The sequence below is a fragment of the Nicotiana sylvestris genome, chromosome 4 (assembly GCF_000393655.2).
Source record: "Nicotiana sylvestris chromosome 4, ASM39365v2, whole genome shotgun sequence".
Taxonomy (NCBI): Eukaryota; Viridiplantae; Streptophyta; class Magnoliopsida; order Solanales; family Solanaceae; genus Nicotiana; species Nicotiana sylvestris.
Genome location: NC_091060.1, coordinates 150,935,879 through 150,959,288, shown reverse-complemented (window position 1 = coordinate 150,959,288; position 23,410 = coordinate 150,935,879). Strand labels below are relative to the sequence as shown.

The 23,410-nt window shown below is 38.3% G+C and overlaps 1 non-coding gene across 1 annotated transcript; it reads right to left on the bottom strand.

Moving 5' to 3' along the window:
- Positions 1-10,779: 10,779 nt before the first annotated feature.
- LOC138890936 (small nucleolar RNA R71) lies at positions 10,780-10,885 on the bottom strand. Its single transcript, XR_011407299.1, has one exon. It is a non-coding gene; the product is annotated as a small nucleolar RNA R71 (small nucleolar RNA).
- Positions 10,886-23,410: the final 12,525 nt, after the last annotated feature.

The window sequence follows — 23,410 nt, the reverse complement described above, 5'->3', positions numbered from 1 at the left end:
CTTTGGATGCCTGCATCACGGAAATGACGTCATCACTAAAGACTTCGGGAAAACGAGGATCAAATCATTTCTTATCATCTTATTCTAAGAAACGCGGGGACTATCTGTATACGGTCAAAATCGTATGCCTCCGACTTATAGGCTCGAGGGACCGTCCTAAGTCTGAGTCCCGGCAAGATCAAGTTCGAGCTCGAGGGATTAGACCCGAGTTCGAAGGCGAAGCACGATGCATATCGAGGTCGAGTGTGCTCGACTCCGAAATAGTACCACTATGGATTTACCCCAGAACAAGTTAGATTCCTCCCACGTCCCCAAAGTCATGGCGTAAATCCCGGAATATGATTGTACGATTTCGTACTAGGCGGTTAGACAATTGTACTAAGAATATTCCTTACTGTAAATAGAAATATTCATTATTTAGAGTTCCCCTATTATATAAAGGGGACCCCAATCATTTGTAAGACCATCTAATCATTGAACAAATAATATACTCTCTACTTTTTGCCTACTGTCATCAGAATTGTCCTTCAGCTTTATTATTCTTATTTTGGTTTTCCTACTTAATTGTTCTTACTGCTCTAAGCCACCTCGAGGTCACTAAGCTCGAGGTCACTGCTGCTAAGTAACATTGGTTGATTCACTTCTATCTTTCATTTCTATTTCATATTTCTTGATTATTAATTGGTATTGAACTAAATCACATATCTTTAAAATCACTTATCAAATTTAATTGTTACTTGTATTTTGGAGGTAAACAGTTGTATTGACGGATGTTTTGACGGGTGATAGTATGTTGTTAAGGTAAATAATTCAAAGGTATCAAACACCAACATCTCTTATTGTAATTGCCCGGCGTTCTATTATGGCCCCGTTTGTCCATAGAAAAAATCTCTTTTTTAAAGAAAAAATTTAAAAATGTATTTGTCCATAAAATTTTACAAGTTTTATATAAAAAAAATTCGAAAATGAGTTTTTCAAAAACCAAAATGTGTTTTTGACCAGTTTTTCAAAATTTTCAAAAATATTATTTTTAGTGAAATGCATGTCCCAATATAATTTCAAATTTCAAATACTATTTTTCAACTTAACTCCAAATACTACTTTTTTCAAAAATTGTAATTTTTATGCCTAAATGCTTACTATATATTTTATGTTTTATATAACGAGTGTCAGTAGGCTAATCGAAGTGCCACACTGCCGCTCATGTCGTCCCTTTTGCAAGTAGAAGAATAATGACAAAACTACAAATACAAAGTTGAAGTAACATTGCTAGAAATTAATGAACTGAAATAACAATATAGGATCCCCTAGAAGAAAAAGAAAAAACATAAAATCACACCAACCCAGTGTTCTGCCTATAGTTCCACAGCTGGTGCCTTAGTTGCGCAATGCGCCTCACTACAACTAGTCATGCATTTTCCAAGGTTCTCTTTATTTGCGGTAAAGCGTAGCGAATAGCAATTTGTATAGTTATGAACTTCTTTTTTTTCAATAGTAATGTCCATGAAATTCCTGCATTGGTGTAAAGCACACCCAACATTACAAGCGTGATCAGTTTTTGGGGAAGAAGAAAGTGCAAATGAAGTGCATTTTGCAGCACAAGTGGAGAGACACGTCGGCGGGTTCAAAATACAATCAGTAGTTTTCATCTCGTTGAAACAATTACTTGTGCATTCGAAAAAATTCTCAGCTATAGACGATCCTGTTATAAAAAGAATTAGGAATGCTAGAACCACTTTCCCCTCCATTTGGTTTTTGAAACTGAGACACAAACTCCTCGAGTGATAGCTAGTTTTTGCGTACCTCTAATTAGGTGTGTAAATTAAGAAGGGGTTCCACGACACAATTTATAATGTTTGTTTTTCTACCCTTGAATGAGTGTTACATGATTTAACCACTTACTATTTGATCATTTGTATTGTGTGTACACCAGATTTTGGCTCCTTTTAGTAGCAACCTCAAGTTCATGTTAATGAGTCAAAAGATATGATTCGATGGTTAACAACACAAGTGTTGTATTTTTCAAATATGTGAAACAAGAGGTAGTAACCTCAATCCGCAAGCTCATGTTAAAAAATTCAGAAGACATTAAAAGTGATTCGACGTTAAATCACAAGTGCTGTATTTTTTTCTTTCTTCAAATATGTGAAACAAAAGAAAGTAGGAGAAAAAAACATCTGTCTCGTTGATGTTTAAAAAATGGAATTTTTACATTTCTATGCCACATAGAAACCTTATTACCCTCAATGTTTAAGGTTTGACTTAATTACACTTAGTATATCAAATTACCAATTCTATACCATAGTGTATTTTAAGGGTACAATTAATGCAGCGTATATCCCTCCTTAATCAAGGTACTGTATATCCCACCCTTCCCACATTTCTCTCTCCCAAAACCTCACCCTCACCCACGTTTATGTACTGATACTAGGCACCACTGGTTCAGGGGGTGAGGAGCCTCCAGATCTTGCCTCATAACATCAGGTGACGAATCTTTTATAGCCTTCTGAGACAAAGCATCACCTGCCTGCATATGGCGATTCAATTCCTCCAATTTAGCAAGAGCTTTGGCTTTCTGTTGTTTACTTCGTTCTTCCTCTTCTTTCTGTAGCTGTAAGGCACGCTGCCTGGCTAACTCTTTCATCTTTGCACGCTAATGAAAGCAAGTAGCATACATTAGATTAGATAGAGAGAATAAACAAGTAACTGCCGGATCATGGATAAGTTAAGAGTAAAAGGTAAACATAACACCTGCGCTGTGAAAACAGAGCATCTACAATCAGAATCCAAATAATTTACAATTTATCTACAAAATATCTACAAAATGGGTACATTGAATTTTAATATTCCAATTCCCATTCAATTGTAGCTTAATTGGTATTTTCGACATAATTGCATTTTTTGCAGAAGATTTTGTAGAAGATTTAGTCGTTTTGGATTTGTGAAAACAAAAAATAAAACATCTACAATCAGAATACAAATAATCTACAATTTATCTACAAAATATCTACAAACTAGGTACATTGAATTTTAATGTCCCAATTCCCATTCAATTGTAGCTTAATTGGTATTTTCGACATAATTGCATTTTTTGTAGAAGTTTTAGTCGTTTTGGATTTGTGAAAACAGAAAACAATGCATCTATAATCAGAATACAAATAATCTACAATTTATCTACAAAATATCTACAAACTAGGTACATTGAATTTTTATATCCCAATTCCCATTCAATTGTAGCATAATTGGAATTTTTGACATAATTGTATTTTTCAGAAGATTTGTAGAAGTTTTAGCCATTTTTTATTTGTAAAAACAGAAAATAAAGCATCTACAATCAGAATACAAATAATCTACAATTTATCTACAATTTCTGCAATATGTCTTCTTCTTCTTCTTCTTCTTCTTCTTCTTCTTCTTCTTCTTCTTCTTCTTCTTCTTCTTCTTCTTCTTCTTCAAGTCTAATCTTCACCAAAACCCCTCAAAATTGAGATATAAACTCCAAACCATATTCCCGATTATTTTCAACAACACCCAATCCAAACAAATAATGATTTTTGAAAACCCAAATTTGAATTCAAAGCTTTCAAGCTTTTTAATGGTTGTCAATGGTGGAATTACTGCTCTCTTTTCAATTGCTTTATATTACTAAAATTTGTGATTGAGAAATAGAGAGAGATGTAAGAGAATGTCGACGAACTGAGCTTTTGCAGAACTAATTTCTACAATTTGATTCGAATTTGTTGACGATTTTGTCTTTTTTTGATTTGTGGCTTAAGGAAAAATATTGAAGAACAAAGTTTTTGCTGAAAAGAGTCTAATGTAATTTGATTTTAAATTGAATATATAGGATTTGCGTTTCAAATTTGATCTGAAGGTCGCTAAATCAATTAGAATATTCTGTTCATAATTTGTAGCGCGCCTAATTAGGAAGGAATTAACTCCTAATAATTAGTATTTAATGAATGGTATAATAATTGTAGAAAAACTGTGAACGTAGCGGGTAAATATAAAACTATGCACATTTTTGGTAATAAGGTTTCATATATGGTATAGAAAGGAAAAAGTTAAAAAACTAATGATAACTAAAAAGATTATATGAGATAAACCCAAATTTTTGACTTAATTATATAATACAAAAATAACAATTTGATAATGTATTCTTTTTCTAGTGATGATGGTATTCTTTTTATCTTGAAAGATTGTAAAATAAATATTTATTTAACTACTCATAATTTGTTACAAAATACTTTATCATATTACAATTACCTTTTGTTTGTGCTCTTTTTCTTTTGTGTAACTTACCACAATGCATGTAAATAAACCTCTACTAACTATACAAAACTAGAGGAATTTCACAGCTCATTAATTCCTTATAGAAGAATAGAGAACACATGAGTTTTATGTCCTCCTCATCACATGCTAGCAGAGGAGAGCATACTAATTTATGTGCCTATATTGATATTTGTATACGGGTAAAATCGGGGCTAATGAGCACCCCGATTTTTCGGTGGGGAAAACGAAGTAAGGACATAACTACATGAAATCAGAATCCAAACTAGGAACCTCTCGTACTAAGGCCCGAATGAAGCACTTATCATCAGAGCCATTGAGACAACGCCTTCCGAATCCGGTTCGAGCTCCAAGACCTCGGAAAGCACTACCAAACGGTTGCATATGACTAATGAAGGGCCGTGATATCATGGATCTCGGCCCGTATCGGCAGCAGATCAATGATTAACAAAAAAGAAAGATTTTTACCTTTCTTAGAATTGTACTAGGGATGAAACTCTCCTACTATATAAAGGAGGTAATTTTTATTTGATGACACACTGTAACACGCATATCAAGGCAATATAAATTTATTTTCTGTGCCCGGACTCAACACCATAATTGGTATGGTTATTTATTTTATCTTTAATTTGTTTATCTAACATTATTGATCACTTATATTGAATTAATTCACATATTCTTAAAATCGCGTATAAGTTCAATTGTTATCCATTTTAAAAGTAAACAATTTGGCACCCATCGTGGGACTAAGGATAATAGTGGTAATTTATACAAATTTTCATAATGAACTCTATTTTACGCTTGTTCTTTAAGTTTCCAGTTTTAGGTTTGCTTTAAAATGTCAAACTCTCAGTTTGCTCACTTGAACTTGAGGCTGAGTCTGGCCATCATGGTAAAAATAACAACTTGGTGCCTAGCAATGAGGTATCCCCTGTCGATCCCAATGGAGTCCCAACTGCCGATCCAATCAACGCCAAATCATAGGTTGCTATCAACACCCACCAGCCAACCGACCCCGAGAACAGCGTTCGCGGAGGCCCACGTGAAATACCCAAAGGCAGAGGTGATAGGATAACCCTACGGCTAATCTTCGAAATATTGTAGGCTCAACAAACGGCGATAGGGCAACTACAAAATCAAGGCCACACTCCTAGTAGGGTTGAGCCCGAGCGGTCTCGGGGAAGTACCCAAAGAAGTGAGCAAAACACCGGGAGGGCAGAGAAAGCTAAGCCCGGGACCAACCCCAAAATAATGAAAATACTTGAGGAATTGACAAAGCGGGTGGAATCAGGGGAGAAGAAAATTGAGGCCAGCGACAAAAAAATGGAGACCTATACCTCCAGGGTCGATCAAATCACAGGAGCGCCCTCGATATTGAAAGATCAGGACTCCAAGAAATTTATCTCAAAAAGCCTTTTCCTCCGAGCGCGGCACCGAAGCCAATCCCGAAGAAGATTTGTATGCCTGATATTCCAAAATATAACGGAACCACGAATCCAAATGAGCACGTGACCTCCTACATATGTGCCATCAAGGGGAAAGACTTGGAAGATGATGAAATCGAGTCAGTTTTGCTAAAGAGGTTCGGAGAAACTTTGTCAAAAGAAGCAATGATATGGTATCACAACTTACCCCCAAATTCTATTGATTCGTTTGCTATGCATGCAGATGGTGTGAAAGCACATGCTTGGGCCATCAAGGTCGAGACTAGAAAATCAGATCTTTTCAAGGTAAAACAAAGAGACAGCAAAATGCTAAGGGAGTTCATATCAAGGTTTCAAATGGAATAAATGGACTTTCCTTCGATTGCAGATGATTGGGCCATTCAGGAATTTACTCAAGGACTTAACCCCCGAAGCTCCTTGGCTTCACAACAGTTAATACAAAATTTGGTAAAGTACTCGGCGGTAACTTGGGCTGATGTCTACAACCAGTGGCGGAGGCAGGATCTCAGCTAAGGGGATTCAAAAAGAAAAAAGTTAGAAAGGATTATAGCTAGTGTGAATTGAACCTATGATCTTACAAAGGTTTTGAACCCCCTTGACCACTAAGCTACACTTTTGGGCTGTGTCAAGGGGATTCAATACTTAATATATAGAGGTAAGAAATAGATTTTGTCTTATATATACAGTGTAATTGATGGCGAAAGGGGTTCGAGTGAACCCCCTTCTGCCCTCCTAAATCCGCCTTTGTCCACAACAGGTACTAGTCGAAAATCAGAGTCAAGGACAATCAACTCGGGGCCCCTTCTGGGTCCTTTTATCCCATCAAAACCAATGATAGGTCTAAGAGAGTCGTCGATCATGAACTGAGACCAAACAGAGATCGGAATCAACCATATAGTGGAGATCGAAGGGGTAATGGGTGTGGGCATCAACCTATGAGGAACGAGAAGAGGAGCGATCAAGGCCATAATTGCCGGGGACTAATGAGCAAAAACGATTTCAATAGGCTGCTCGGGGCCAGGGAGGCACCAAGATTATTGGAATATAACTTCAATGTCGATGCTGCCAACATCGTATCTTCCATCAGATGCATCAAGGATACCAAGTAGCCTCAACCATTGCAGTCCGAACCTACCCAGAGAGACCTTAACTTGATATTTAAGTATCATGGTATTCATGGCCACATGACCAAGGACTGCCGACAATTAAGAGAAAAAGCAGCCCGTTATTCAAAAACGGACATCTCCAAGAATTTCTAAGTGATCGAGCAAAAAATCATTTCAGGAATAGGGATTCCAACAAACAGAATGAACAAGAAGAACCTCAGCACGTCATCAACATGATCATTGGAGGGGTCGATGTCCCCCAAGGACCAATGATGAAGCGCACTAAAGTGTCCATTACGAGGGAAAAATGAACCCGAGATTACATCCCGGAGGGAACCATTTCGTTGAATGATGAGGATGCTGAAGGCATCGTACAACTGCATAATGATGCACTGGTAATAACTATTCTTATAAATAAATCTCGAGTTAAGTGTGTGTTTATTGATCCAGGTAGCTCGGCCAACATCATTAAATCGAGGGTCGTAGAGCAGTTGGGTTTACAAGATCAAATAGTGCAAGCAGTTCGTGTGTTGAACGAATTTAACATGGCATGTGAAACCACTAAAAGTGAGATAATCCTACAGGTGAACACCGCCTGGACCATCCAGGAAACAAAGTTCTATGTGATTGAAGGGGATATGAGATATAACGCTCCATTCGAAAGACTATGGGTTCACAATATAAGGGCGGTACCTTCGACCCTGCACCAGGCATTGAAGTTACCTACACCAAGAGGGATCGAGATATTGTACGGGGAGTAGTCGGCTGCAAAAGAGATGTTCATAGTCGAAAAAGTACTCCCGACACCCTCCATTATGACATTAAAAAGCACAGAGCCGGCCAGAAAGGCTAAAGTTAAATAGGATGCTGGTCCTGATTGGATCGGAGGGACGAGGAGTCGATGAGGAATATGATTACAGAGTTCCTAGATCATTCATAGCTCCTGATAATACCGACGCCACCAAATCAACGGTCGAAGAATTGGAGCAAGTCTTATTGACCGAACACCTACCGGATTGAAAGGTATACCTGGGCACGGGGTCAACCCCTAGCTCAGGAAAAAACTCATTAGTTTCCTTAAAACTAACATATCTTGTTTTGCATGGTCCCATCTTGATATGATAGGGATCCCGCTAGAGATAACCACTCATAAGTTGAGTTTGGATCCAAAATTCTACCTGGTTAAACAGAAGAGGAGGCCTCAGTTCGAAGTTAAGCATGCATTCATCAAAGACGAGATATCTAAACTCCAAGCACTTATTGCACTCTTTTTTCCTTGAACCGGTTTTGTCCCAAAATGGGTTTTTTGGCAAGGTTTAACGAGGCAATAGTAAATTGTGCTAACTTAGAATCGAAGGCTGGTCACAGCCGAAGTCAATGGGCGTTCATTTTACATCCACAGTATCCGAGCCCTCTCAAGATCGACCTCGAATACCGGGGGCCATTACCATCGGGTTAAGGTTCTTAGCAAGGAAAGAAGAAAACTTTGCACTTGAAAAGATAAGGTTCAGTGGTTAGGATTTATTGTAACAGACAAACAGTCGAATGAACTGTGCCCACAAGTCCACCTTAGCCATGATGCAAGCTTTTACATGCTTTCGATCATGCACTTTACATACAGAAATGAAAGAAAGTTTCCACCTTGCTATTACACATTTTTGCCTCTTAAACTATGGATCCTAATAGCCCATGGGCTACTGATGGTAGGCAATAATCTCGTGTTTTAGTCACTTATTGTACTCTAATTCACTACACTTTAATTGTGTTTGAGCTTTAATTGCTAGTGTTTTGCACTTATTGTGTGTTTGATGCATTGTAGGAGTGATTCTGAGTTAGGTAGATGTTATGGAACTAATTCTAGCTATTTGGAGCTTTGAAGTCTAAGTAGAAGCCCAAAGGATTAAGTTAGGATTGTGTTCGGGGGTCGAGGATCACTTATGGATGTCAAAAATCAAGGAAGAAGCAACAGTTGAAGAAATGCACTAGTGCGACGCATTGGGCAATGCATAGTATGATGCAGTACAGTAAATTTATGTCAGAAGATTGACAAAGTTCAGAGGCTGGATTTATGTGGTCTAACAAGAAAAAGCACTAATGATATGTACCCTGCGTTGCACTAAAAAGTAATACGTTTGCAAGTTTTTCGATTTCGGCTAGGAAAGGAAAATTTCATCTAGGCCCGACCTTACTTGGTATAAATACATGGAAAAATGTTATTTTCTGGACTTTTGACATACTTTAGACCTACGGAAGCTAAGGAGGAGTTGGAGGAGCAAAAGCACAAGGGTTTCATCTTTCCTTCCTCATTCAAGGCCCGAGTTTGGATTGAATTTATATTTTCCTATCTTTTAATTATATTTGTGATGAATTACTCCATGTATATGGAGTAGTTCACTTTAGGGTTTGCTGGATTTGGTATATTGATATTTGTTTATGGTTTATAACTCTAGTTTTATGCATTTAAGCATTTTTGGATGATTTAATTATTGCATCTATATTCACTTGTTAATGTAATTGAGAGAGGCATAACTTGTGATATCTTTTCATTATTTTGTTGGTTGAGTTTATTAATTCTTCTTAGTAATTGGAAGAGGCTAGTTGAATCATTGATTAAACCTAGTTAGGAGGATAATCGAGAGAGGTTCTCCTAAAGACCAATCCACTACGTATTTTTGCATATCTTCACAAAGCTTAAATTGGTTCATCTCGCAAGGTTGAGACTTAATTGAAAGAAGAGTTTCTACTAAACGTTTGAACTAATAATTGAATAAATTTGAAAGACTCACTTGAACATTGGACGTGAATTATCTAGAGTTAAATCCCAAAATATTATCTTGCACCTATCCTATCAAAACCCTATCTTCTCGCATTGACATCCTTCTTTGCCTATTCCTTGTTTCGATTTTCTTTAGTCAATAGCTTTAGATTCTTAGTTAATTTTAGCATTAATCACATAAATCTCAACTGTAGATCATCTTGAATAAAAATCAAGCTAGAAACTACAAGAATATTGTTTAACTCCAATTCCTGTGGATACGATATTATATACTATATTTGATTAGCAGACATAATTTTAAGTGGTGTTTGTGCTCATCAAATTTTGGCGTTGTTCCCGGGGATTGGCAATCAACAGTATTTGAAATAGTTTGTATTGCTAATTCATGAATTTTTCTTTTTATTTTATTTTTCTCTTTTACGTTCAGTGTTCTTTGGTTGTGCGCATGCTACAGGTTAAGAGTGGTGCATGACTTGAGCTTCTGGAAAAAAATGCTACCATAAGAGCCAGAAATTGAAAAACAACTGCGACAACTGAGGAAGGAAAGAGATCTCATTGAAACATCAGAAAAGGTTGGGCAATCCTTAACCAAAGAAACTATGGCTGGAGACGGTGATGATAATATAGATTTGACTATAAGAGAGGAAGCCCAACAACGAGAAAAAGCTGCACGGGATGCTGAAGAAGCAGCTATTAGAGATGCACATATTATTTATGAAGAAAAAAGAGCTCGAAGAATTGCTCAAAATCAACCCTTAGCTGCAGACCAGTTCGTAAATATACCTCCTAGTCATGGGAGATCATTTGGCGACTATACTAGACCGATCAACAACCAGGGATTATCAAGTGTTAGACCACCTCTAATTGCAGCTAACAATTTCGAGTTGAAGTAAAGGTTGCTTCAAACCGTTCAGAACTGCTGTGTCTTCAGAGGGAAGATGAACGAAGATCCAAACACACATCTCATAGACTTCGAGGAGATTATGAACACCTTTCAATACAATGGTGTGTCACAAGATGCAGTATACTAAGGGCATTCCCCTTCACACTCAAGGATGATACAAAGCAGTGGCTTAGAAGCTTGCGCATAGGATCGATTAGAACATGGGATGAGATGATCAGAAAATTTCTTAATAAATATTTCTCATCAGCTTAGACGGTCAAGTTCAGAAGAGAATTCTATAACTTTTGCCAGAGAGAGACTGAGACTATTTTTAAGCATGGGAGAGGTTTAAGGAGATAGTTCTAAAGTGTCAACATAATGGAATTGAACTTTGGATGCAACTCCAGGACTTTTGGGATGGATTGACACCAGCCTCTTGTAGAACACTGAGCAATGAAGTTGGAGGCCCATTGATGAAGAAGAATCCAGAGGAGATAGTTACAATTCTTGATGAGTTGTCTGAAGATGCAAATCAGTGGCCCTCTGAGAGTGCTGAAAGAAGAAAATCAACTGGTGTTCACCAAGTTGATGCTAATACATCTGAGAAGGTATAACTTGATGTTATGGCTAAAGAAATAAGGAAACTGACCTTGGCTACAATACAAAAGTGAGCCTCATGCAGCGTGTGATATATGTAGAAGAGGACACCCTACTCATGAGTGTTAAGCCTCAATTAAGGAAGTAAATGCTGTGGGAAATTACAACTTTAATGCAATTGGTCAGAAGCACCCCGGGTTTTCATAGAATTCACCTGGGGATACCGCAAATGCATGGCAATAAAACAACCCCAGATTTCAGGCAAATGTATGGCAACAAAACAACCCCAGATTTCAGAGACAAGGAGCTCCTGATTTTATGAATCAGTCGAGGTCGCAGTTTCAGCCTCAACATCCCCATCATCCTAGTCTAGAAGATCTAATGAAGACTTTTATTATCATAACAGATGAAAGGTTGGACGCCCATGGAGCAGTCATCAAATAATTTGTCACATCTTTTCAAAACCCGGAGAGACAAGTTAGGTGATAAGTAGGGATTTTGACTGCTTATTTTCTCTCTTTTACTTGCATTTTAGCTAAACAATGCTTAAAGGTATTCCCGAAAACTAACAAAATGTGCTTACTTGTAGGAATATTGGGAAACGAGCCAAAGAAGTCAAATTCAACTAATAAAGGAGTCAAAAGTGAACAAGAACCAAAACATGGCAAAAAGGCCAACAGTGCGGACCACACAATTCTAGTGCGGCTGCAGAAGGGTGATTCAGAGAGTAGTGTTTGGGCCAGCTAAAGGAATGCAGACTGCGCCAAAATTGTGCGGCCGTAGGAGATCAAGTGTGTCCGCACTCATTATTATGCGGTCCGTAGGTTTGAAGAATTAGAGAGCTGTTTCAAGTCCAAAAGCAAAGAGTGCGGACTGCATCACTTTTGTGTGGCCACATAATCAGAAGTGCGGCCGCACTCATTTTCATGCAGACCATAGAAGCCCTAAAGTTCCAAGCCCAAATTTCCAAGAATGCGGACCGCATGATAATTGTGCGGCCGCAAAAGCCCATGGTGCGGGCCGCGCCAGAATTATGCGGCCGCACAACCTTCACAGGGGCATTTTTGTCAGACATTTTTAGCTTAGTATAAATAGAATTTTTTGTCATTTTTAGGTTAACTTCAGTTTTTAGAGGTGCACCTGAGCTGTTTTCTTTAATTCTTTGAGTAATTTTGTATTATATTAACTTCTAAATATTTGATTTTCTATGTCTAATCAATTATTATGCATTCTATCTTAATTTCTTCTTTTATTATTTTTTTATTTTTCATGAGTAGCTAAATCTTTAGCTACAACCCTAGTGGGTACTTAATAGGTATTTAATTTTAGGGCTTGTTTGTGATTGAGTTAATGATATTTAGCCTTGTTTATGCTTGAATTCTAGAATTAATGGTTGCAAACATTGATTTATGCTTATTTGACCTAGTCTTTACTTGAAAAAGAGAGACTAAGTTTAGGAAAACCTGGCTAACAAGGAATTAGGGCGAACTCAAGAAATTGATAGCCCCAATTAAAGGGTCAAATCTAGAGATAGTAATACCTGACTTGAGCATATATGACTTGATTTATGCAATACCCATTTGGACTTGAGAAAGCAAAATTGGGGAAAATCACTCAAACTATCGAGAGGTATAGAGTGAGCAATTCCGTATGATTGCTATATTATGATCCCGATTAATCAAACTTGTCGTATAGTTTACAACCCGTTAGGTAGCCACCTAGGTGGAGCTCATGACCCTAGATCCTTTTTCATTTGAAAAACAACCAAAACCAAAAATATTGTGTTCTAGTTTATTACTTGCAACCAATAGCTAAAGTAGAAATAGAAACAACCAACAAGAATGTGGAAGTGCAAATTGAGGCACATTATACAATTGCACTAGGTGTATACCTAATCCCATTTCTAACTCCCTGAGGATTCGACCCAGACTCAAGTTGGGATTTATTATTGCTTCGACCGCCTCACTACCTATAATTGTGGTGTGAGTTTGGGCGAGATTGATAACTACAGATTCTAGCCTATCTTATGCTCTCTTTTACTTAGGTTTTGGATAAAAAACATATAAAAATATTCCAGAAAAATGACTTATTGTGCTTGTTTGCAGGGTTTGGTCAAAATGAGGCAAGCAAGCCATAACCAACTCATGAAGGAGTTAAAATTGTACAAGTTTAAAGCTGAGATGAAAGTGCTGATAGCAAAGGAAAAAAGCGGCCGCGGAAGATTCACTGCTGGGACGACCATAATTACGCTCTCAGCGGAATTGAGATTCAGAGAAGGCATTTTTGGGATACAATAGATACCGCTGACCGCGGTGAAATAGTGCGGCCGCGAAATACTTGATGCGGCCGCAGAATACTTGATGCGGTCGTGGAACAAATTTCGCTAAGGGTGAAATAGAGATTCATAGGTCTGGAAATCTGAGCTCAAATGAAGAGCGAGGTCCGCGAACATTTTACGTGGCCGCAGTTGAAGATAACGCTGAGGAGCGGTCTCTTTTACGCTCCCAGCGAAATCAAGCCCAGTCCCAGTCCAAAATGGAAGAAATGCGGTTCGCGCTTGCTTTTTCGCAGCTGCGAAAGTTCAAGTGCTGAGACGCTCAGTACTGCACTGACAGCGGAACCTCCGTAGGGGTATTTTTGTCCAGTAATTTTAGTTGTGTATAAATAGATCTTTTTCACATTTTAGGTTATCTTTTGTATCAAGGAGCTCGTGAACAACCATATTTTACCACTTTGAGTAATTTTAGAGTAGCTTTAGCTTAATTCCTTAGATTTTATTCTTGTAATCAACTTTTATGGCTTATATTTCATCTCCATCTTTGATTTTTACCTTAATTATGAGTAGCTAAACCCATTAGCTAGGGTTGTGACCCAACCCTAGTGTGGGTATTGATAACTAGGGATTCTAGCTTATTTTATGCTCTTTTTTGCTTAGGTTTTGGATTAAAAGTGTGTACAAGTATTACCGAAAGCTACTTATTGTGCTTGTTTGCAGTGTCTGGTCAAAAAGAGACAAGGATGTCATAACCAACTCAAAAAGGAGTGAAACCTGCACAAGTTCAAAAGTTGGTTCAAAAAAGCACTAACAGCAAAGAAACAACCACAGATGTGGATGCTCCACCGTTGAGGCGGTCTTGACTTCGCTTTCAGTGGTGGCAAGGTTCAGAGAGCTATAATTTTAGGCTTAACAAGTACCGCTGTCCGCGGTGAAATTGCGCGACAGCGGTATCCTTAGCGCCACCGCGGTGATGTTACCTCCCTCCGCGAAAACCAGATTCATAGAACTAACAATGGAGCTAAAAGCTGAAGATTGCGGTCCGCGCATAATTTTGCGCAGCCACGGTAGCCTTAGTGCTGCCGCAGTCCATTTTTCGCTGTCAGCAGAACCTCCGTAATGGCATTTTTGTCTATGTATAAATAGTTTTTTTTCCAGATTTTTAGATCATCAGTTGTTTAGCTGAGCACGTGAACCGCCTCTTTTTACCTTTTTGAGTAATTTTAGAACATCTTTAGCAATTAAACTTAGATTTTAATCTTGTAATTACTTTTTATGGCTTATATTTCATCTCAATCGTCAATTTCTTTTTTGATTATGACTAGTTAAACCCATTAGCTAGGGTTGTGGTTCAACCCTAGTGTGGGTATTTAACGTGTCTTCAATTTTAGGGCTTAAATATTTATGGGTGAATGATATTTGGCTTGATTTATGCTTTAAATATTGAATTGGTGGTTGCAAACACTGATTTGTGCCTTTTTAACTTAGGCTCTTCTTGTGAAAGAGAGGCTAAGTCTAAGAAATTCAGGCCAACAAGGAATTAGGGTGCATTCAAGAGATTTATAGCCCCAATTAAAGGATTAAACCTAGAGATAGTAATACCTGACTTGAGCCAATTTTTCTTGCATTGTTTGAACACCCAATTGGTCTCGAGAAAGCCAATTAAGACAAAGTCACTCAAACTACCGAGAGGTATAGAGTGAGTAGTTACGTGCAATGGCTATATCATGATCCCAAATTATAACAAATTTTCCCTAAGTTTTAGATCCCGTTAGATACCCACCTAGGTGCAAGTCACTTCCCTAGTGCCTTTAGACCAATTAAGAAGACCTTACAAAAATATCATACTTAGCTTATTTTTATGCATCATTAGCATTAAAGTAGAATAATAAACAAACAAAGAATGATTGGAAGTGCAATTAAGAACATTGCACATTGCTAGATTAGATAGGAATCCAATTCCAAACATATCTTAGCTCTCTGTGGATTCGATCCCGACCTTTCGGGTAAAAGCTGCATCGACCGCTCTTGCCACTCTATAGTGGTGTAGGGTTGGACTCGATCAGGTATTTAATGGGTCTTTTATTTTAGGGCTTAATTGTTTATGGGTTAGTGATATTTAGCCCGATTGATGCTTTAATTGTAGAATTGGTGGTTACAAACACTGATTCATGCCTTTATAACTTAGACTCTTCTTGATAAAGAGGGACTAAGTCTAGGAAAATTAGGCCAACAAGGAATTGGGGTGCACTGAAGAGTTTGATTGCCTCAATTAAAGGGTTAAACCTAGAGATAGTAATACCCGACTTGAGCCAATTTTACTTGCATTGTTTGAACACACAATTGGGCTTGAGAAAGCCAATTAGGGCAAAGTCACTCAAACTACCGAGAGGTATAGAGTGAGTAATTTTGTGTAAAGGTTATATCACGACCCCAAATATATCAAGCTTATCCTAAATTTTAGATCCCATTAAATACTCGCTTAGGTGTAAGTCACTTCCCTAGTGCTTTTTATCACTTGAGAAAACTTTACAAAAACATTATACTTAGTTTATTTTCAGCAATCAGTAGCATTAAAAGTAGTATAGAAACAAATCCAAGCATGGTTAGAAATGTGATTAAAAGAAACACGCATAGCTAGATCAGATAGAAACCCAACTCCCAGCCAATATTAACTCCCTGTGGGAATTGATCCCGACCCTTCGGTAAAATCTGCATCGACCATTCCTCGCCATTATATAGTGGTGTAGGGTTGGAGCCGATCATTTTTTGGCACCATTTCCGGGGAGTTAAACCATTTTGGCTACTATTTGACTAGTTGTGTGTCTTGTTTTTCTTTCCTTCTATTTTACTAACTTGTGTGAGTTAATCCATTCAGGTACAAAATGTCAAATATTGATCCTATCGGAAATGTTCTCCTGGGGGAGGAGGTAGATGATAATGGTGAAGATGATGTGCCTTTAGTACCTCAAGCTCAAAGAAGAGGCCGCCAGGTCAATGAAAATATTCTAGACCCTCCATCAGCTCCTCCACGAGTAGCTCCTCGGGTACTTCCAAATGAGGGGTACACAAGTGCAATTGTCCCACATCGGATCCGGGCGGGCAATTTCCAGATTACAAATGTCATGCTGACCTTATTGGAGCAAAGAGGGTACTTCACAGGCGCTCCCCATCATAATGCATATAAATATCTAAAGGGCTTTGTGGATACCTGCTGGGGTAGCAAACAAACAAATGTGTCGGAGGATGCATTGAGTCTGAGATTGTTCCCTTTTTCACTTAGAGGGAAAGTTTTGGACTAGCTCGACAGACTCTCTAACCATTCCATCACTACGTGGGATGAGTTGGACGACAAGTTTATAGCCAAGTTTTTCTCACCGGGATATATAGCTTCATTAAGAGATAAGATCTTAGCTTTTAAAAGGAACCAAATGAACCCCTTCATGAAATCTAGGATAGATATAGAACTATGGCCAAGGAATGCCCTAACAATGATATGACTGAAGCAATGATCCAACATACATTTTATCGGGGTATAAACACGACCAACCAATGTGTGGTAAGCCAGCTAGCAAGGGGTAATTTTATGAAGCTGCCTTATGCTGAGGCCTGTGAGATTCTTGATGAGATGGTTGATGCTTCATCAGCCTGGCAGAGTCAGGCAAATGTTCCTCAGGGGGACCCTCATGTCATAAATCTTCACAAGGAACTTCAAGACCACAGACAAGCCATAGCTAAGTTGACAACAACTATGAACCAGTTAGCCAAAGAACAACTTCAGCAGATTCAGGGACCAAAGCAAGTAAATGCAATGAAAGGCATTAATCTATTGGTAAACAAGAGGAGACAACATGGGCAACAAATGCAATGCAATCAAGATCAATATGAGCAAGGTGGTAGTGGTTACAACCAGGATGATAGGTATTATGAGCAAAGTGAAGAGGTTTTGTATGCCAACAACTATCAAGGACAACGAGGTAATGCTCCAAATCAACAGTGGAGATCGCAAGGGAATAATCAGAATTGGGGCAACCAAGGCCAAGGAAATTGGAACAATAACAACAACAGCTCCAACAATTGGGGGAACAACAACCAAAATTAGGGTAACAATAGCAATTGGAGTGGCAACAACAACCAAGGAGGTTGGAATAATGGTAATCAAGGTAATCGGGGGCCGGGTTTTCAAAGTCCTCCAATGTTTCAACAACCAAACAATTCATCTCTATTTCTGTCCTAAGGTCCTAGCTCGTTCAACAATGAGATAGGGCGGATTGAGTCAATGTTTGAGCAAATGATGAAAAAGAATGCTGACTCTGATGCCCAATTGGCATCCCATAATACTTCTATTCGCAATCTAGAGGTCCAACTTGGTCAAATTTTGCAAGCTTTAAACACTCGCCCTAAGGGGGCACTACCTAGTGACACGGTAGTAAACCCGAAGGGTGGGAACAATACTGTCCATGCAATGGCGGTGACCATAAGGAGCGGTAGAGGTGGTGAAGCAAGTACTTCCAAGCAAAAAGAAGTTGTGAGTGATGATGTTGAAGTGCAAAATGAAGATGATCCTATAGTTATTGAGTAAGTAAGTGAAGAGAAGTTGGATGGTGAAGTGAGAATTGATATTCATGACAATGAGGAGGAGATTCAAAATGATGTGAACCCGTCTAGGGAACATGTAACAGACATACCGTAAACGGTAATGCCTAAAGCCAGGGCTCCCTTGCCTAGGCCTCCTCCACCTTATCCTCAAAGACTTGCAAAGAGAATAATGAAAACTAGTTCAAGAAGTTTATTGAGATGCTGAAAAGTTTGTCGATCAATGTGCCCTTGGTGGAAGCTCTTGAGCAAATACCGGGATATGCCAAGTTTATGAAAGACTTGGTAACTAAAATGAGATCTATAGATTGTGAGACCAGCAAAATGACTCATCAAGTGAGTGCTATTGTGCACTTGATGGCTCTAAATCTTGAAGATCCCAGCGCATTTACCATTCCATGTGCCATTGAGAATGCGGATTTTGCAAAGGCCTTGTGTGATTTCGAGGCAAGTATAAATCTGATGCCTTCAAAACTTTGGGTATTGGTCAACCGATAGCTACTTCAATGAGATTTCAAATGATCTATAGAACAATGAAGAGGCCGCTTGGTATTATTGATGATGTTTTTGTCCAGGTTGACAAGTTTATTTTGCATGCTGATTTTGTGATTCTAGACTACAAAGTCGACTATGATGTGCCGATAATATTGGAAAGGCCTTTCCTAGCAATAGGGAAGGCATTGGTTGATGTGGAAGTAGAGGAACTCACCTTTCAGGTGGGTGATGAAAAATTTGTCTTCCACGTGTGCAATTCAATAAGGTAGTCGAATAGTACTGAGGTTTGTGCTTTTGTGGATCTGGTGATGAAGGTGATAGTTGATGACCCGAGTGCCATGATCAATGTGGAGGATCCTTTGGAAGCTGTATTGTTTAACCATGATATGAACAAGGATAAAGTCTTGGTAGAGTATGTCAATGCCTTGCAAGGAATGGGTTCTTACTCCTATGAACCCCGTAAACTTTCCTTTAATCTTGAGAACAGAAAGACTCCACCAACAAAGCCCTCAATCGAGGAACCTCCCATATTAGAGTTGAAGCCTTTGCCCCTACGCCTCAGGTATGAATTCTTGGGCCCTTGTTCAACTTTACCTGATATTCTTTCTTCTTGCCTTACTAACGTGCAAGTATATGCCATCCTTGAGGTGCTTCAAAAAAGGAAGAGGGCAATTGGATGGACTCTAGTTGATATTCGAGGGATAAGCCCCACCTTTTGCATACACAAGATTATACTTGAGGATGATGCCAAACCCTCCGTGGAACATCAAAGAAGGTTGAATGAGGCTTTGCAAGAGGTCGTCAAGAAGGAAGTTATCAAGTGGCTAGATGCAGGGGTTGTGTATCCCATCTCGGATAGCTCATGGACTTCACCGGTACAACGTGTGCCAAAAAAGGGGGTATGACTGTGGTCATAAATGAGCAAAATGAGTTGATCCCCACCAGGACTGTCACCTGATGGAGGGTACGCATAGACTACCAGAAGCTAAACAAAGTGACCCGTAAAGATCATTTTCCACTGCCCTTTCTTGACCAAATACTGGATAGACTTGCTGGGTGTTCTTACTATTGCTTTTTGGATGGGTACTCAGGCTACAACCAGATTATGATTTCACCAGAGGACCAGGAGAAAACCACTTTCACATGTCCGTATGGCACCTTTGCATTTTCCCGGATGCCATTTGGTTTGTGTAATGCACTAGCTACCTTTTAGCGATGTATGATGACTATATTTACTAACATGGTGGAGGATATCTTGGAAGTATTCATGGATGATTTTAGTGTTGTGGGTGACTCTTTTGAAGAATGTTTGGGTAATCTTGACGAAGTGTTGGCCCGATGTGAGGAGACAAATCTAGTGCTTAATTGGGAAAAGTGCCACTGTATGGTCGAGGAGGGCATTATCCTCAGCCATAAGATCCCAAAGAACTGTATCGAAGTGGACAAAGAGAAGATTGAAATGATTTCAAAACTCCCTCCTCCTACTTCCGTCAAAGGAGTGAGGAACTTTCTTGGGCATGCGAGGTTCTACCGAAGGTTCATCAAGGATTTCTCCAAGGTGGTGAATCCCTTGTGCAAATTGTTGGAAAAAGATTCAAAGTTTGTGTTTAATGATAAGTGCATGAAAGCTTTTGAGCTTCTCAAGTATAGATTGATTGCCACTCCCATCATCACCGTGTTGATACCCAATTTTTTCCTATGTATTTTTCATATACAAAATACTTTCAAAATAACATATGTACGCATATATAAGCATGCCTAAGTATTTTAGTATTTTTTCCTAATTTTTAAAGATTTTTTTAATCAATTTATTACTCATTTTAGCAGTATAAAAACCAATAATTATTCCCAAAATTATCATTTTGGTGTATAATTTGTTTTATTTCCCATATTTATACCAAAATATAGTTAAGGTAATTTTTATATATTTTTACAAATTTATTTTGTATTTTTAAAGCTAAATTGCATATAATTGCAATTCTAGCCTACTTTAAGATTTAATAGTATTTTTATAATTATAAAATTGGTTCAAACATTTTTAAATCAATATTATATATTATTAACTAATCCAGTACTCTTAATTTACTTTCAAAATTATTTTACTATTTTTTATAAAATAAAAAGGGAAAAACTGGCTATTTAAAACCTGGCCCATTTTTATTTCAATCATAGCCAAATAGACCCCCCCTAATTGACCCAATTTTGAAACCCCAATTGGACCAGCCCAATTCTAATCTAACTCGACCCCCAACCCAACCAATTAACCCGCCTGACCCTTTCTTTCAATCCAGGCCGTTGATCATTTAGATCAACGACCACGATCACCGCTTACCTTTTTTAATTCACTAACCCTAATATCCCCTCATTTCCATCTCTCATCCGCCTTTGAATACTTTCCCTCTCTCAAACTATCTCAAAGGTTCTTGAAACCCTAGTCTCTCTCACCCCTTCAACCGCAATCTCACCGGAACCCGTGACTTCTTAGGCCATGGATGGCCTGTACTCACCCTCCTCCACCATTAAACCCTGGGTGTTCGAAGTTTCGAGGTACGACCTCGATGGTGTCCTTTCAGATCTCTACATATCCAAGGTTCTATGGCCTCTCCGGCCTGGCTCCGGCATATTCAAGCATCAGAAGCCTATTTCTGACCTCTCCGACTCAAGATCAGACCTTCTTCCAAGCCTTTCTCATTTCTAGGGTTTCTCTGAAACCCTAAGCTATTCGAGGTTTTTCTCTGGTTGTTTTCTTATATCTATGCTGTGTTTGTGCTCTACTTGAGTTCTTAAACGTTTTCCCTAATTTTCTTTCAAAAATTACTTCTTTTCGATTTAGGGTCTCTGAAAAGGTTTTAAAATGTTTTCTGACTCCTCTTTTTCTTCTCTTTGTGTGAATCTATCTATGCTATGTTTTTATGTTCTCTTTTCTACCTCACATGTCCTTCTCCTGTGTCCTTATATTTGCCTTATTTTGCATGTCCTTCTATTGTGCTCCGTTCTTTCTTCTACTGGTTGCTATATCATGTTTTCACATGTTTATCTTATGTGTTCGTTTACCCCTATGTTCCTTTACTGTATTTTCTACTAAGCCTTTAGGCCTTTAGTTGCCTTCTTCTGGATTTTGTTTGAGTTCTTTGTTAAACATGTTTCCTCTACTGTTCTCTTAAGTGCTATACTATCTCGTTTCTCTTCTGAAACTTGTTTAAGTTCCAAGCGTTCTTAAAACGTGTTTTTATGCATCAAATCAGTTCTTCATTCTATTTGCCTTGAACCTGCTATTTTATCTGTTTGTTTTCACATGAATCCCTGAAAAAGACCTCTGAGCCTGTTTCAGTTATTTGTCTTCTCTTCTCTATATCTGACTCGAGTTGAAAACCCTGGGATTTGGGGTTTTTTTTGGCGAGTTTGATCTTGTGTTTTGGACTAGGGTTCTATTTGGGACCCTGGACACTCTCAAACTCATTCTGATTCTATGTACTGGATTTGAGCCTCTTTGTTATGACCCAAAACTCTTCTATACTAAGCTTTTTCGCATGATAGTTCTTTCTTGTTCGATATGTCTGTATGCTTTATATATAAGGATTTTTTCCTTCAAAAGGTTTTGTCAACTTGTGATTGATTCGGAATTCCTCTTAATAAGGTTTGATTGGTTGTTACTGATTTTCCTTAAGTAAAACCCTTTCCTCATTTTTCCTGACTTGGTTCATTCGAACAAAGCCTGCAATTTTGATGTTACTGGCTGTTGAGTGATCGCCTTTCCTTATTTTCACAAACCATGTACTACTGGACTTTTGCCTTAAATAACTTCTGTGTATTTACCCTTCTTGTGCTACTTTGGAAAAGATTTTGATCAAACTATTTCCTTAATTATCTTGCCCGTTTGAAATCAGAATCCCTTAATTGAAGGGAGACCTTATGTGATTGATTTCGAAACTATTTTCTTACCTTTTCTTACTTACTTTCTGCACTATAAAGGGCATGAACCTTCTGCACTTTTAGACACTTCCAATTCAATACTCTTTAAGAACTTGAGTTCAATACTCTAACAACACTTATTGAACACTTTCAATTTCAATACTCCTACATTCTCAATTCAACACTCTACTCTCTTCTGAAATCTTTTGGATGTGTGTTTGCAATTTGGCTTTACTACTACTCTTCTCTTCTTATTTCCCTGAAACTGGTATGTTCTAATTTAACTTTCAGCTTCATCCCTATGTGTTTGCTTTACAGTTTCAACAATCTTGTCTACTTTGCTGTTTATGTTCTGTATTGAATATGCTGTCTCTTTGCATCTGTTGCTGTGTGAATTACCCTTATTCCCTTCTATGTGTTTGAGTTAAAGTTCAAAGCATGGCAATATCCAAATTGTTGCTCATGTCTGGACTTGATCCTTTAATGGATCCTAACTCCCAAACAATGTGGCTAACAGGCTGGTTGAGGTATGCCAACACTTCCAATTACTGGGTATGACCACCAGCCTGTCTTGGCTTTCCCCAAAATTCCCTCCATGCACTTTCCCTATCTCTTAGATTCTAAGTTCTGCCCCCCTCCTATGAGCCTTGCTTTGGGACTTTGAGCTCCTTTTAAACTTGGACATTTCAGGGCTGGCCCTTCTACACTACACTATAATCCAATTCTGCAATATATTTGGGTGTAAGCACTGCCCGGAGTCCACTTAAGACTCTTAGGGAACTCTGACACATCCCGAATAGGAGAAAGGCTTTGGAATTTAATCTTTAGAGTTGGTTTACTTCATGCTTCAGACAAAAGTCTGAATCAGACTCTCCTTGGTTGGGATTTTTAGCTTTCTGGTGTAATTTTATTTTACTTTTCTTTATTCATTCTGGGCTGTAATAATTTGTAATAACTTATGGGGTTTTAGTGAAAAGGAGAGGGTCACTCATGTATGCATAAGGGTAGATGTCATGTTCATAGGTATTTACTGCT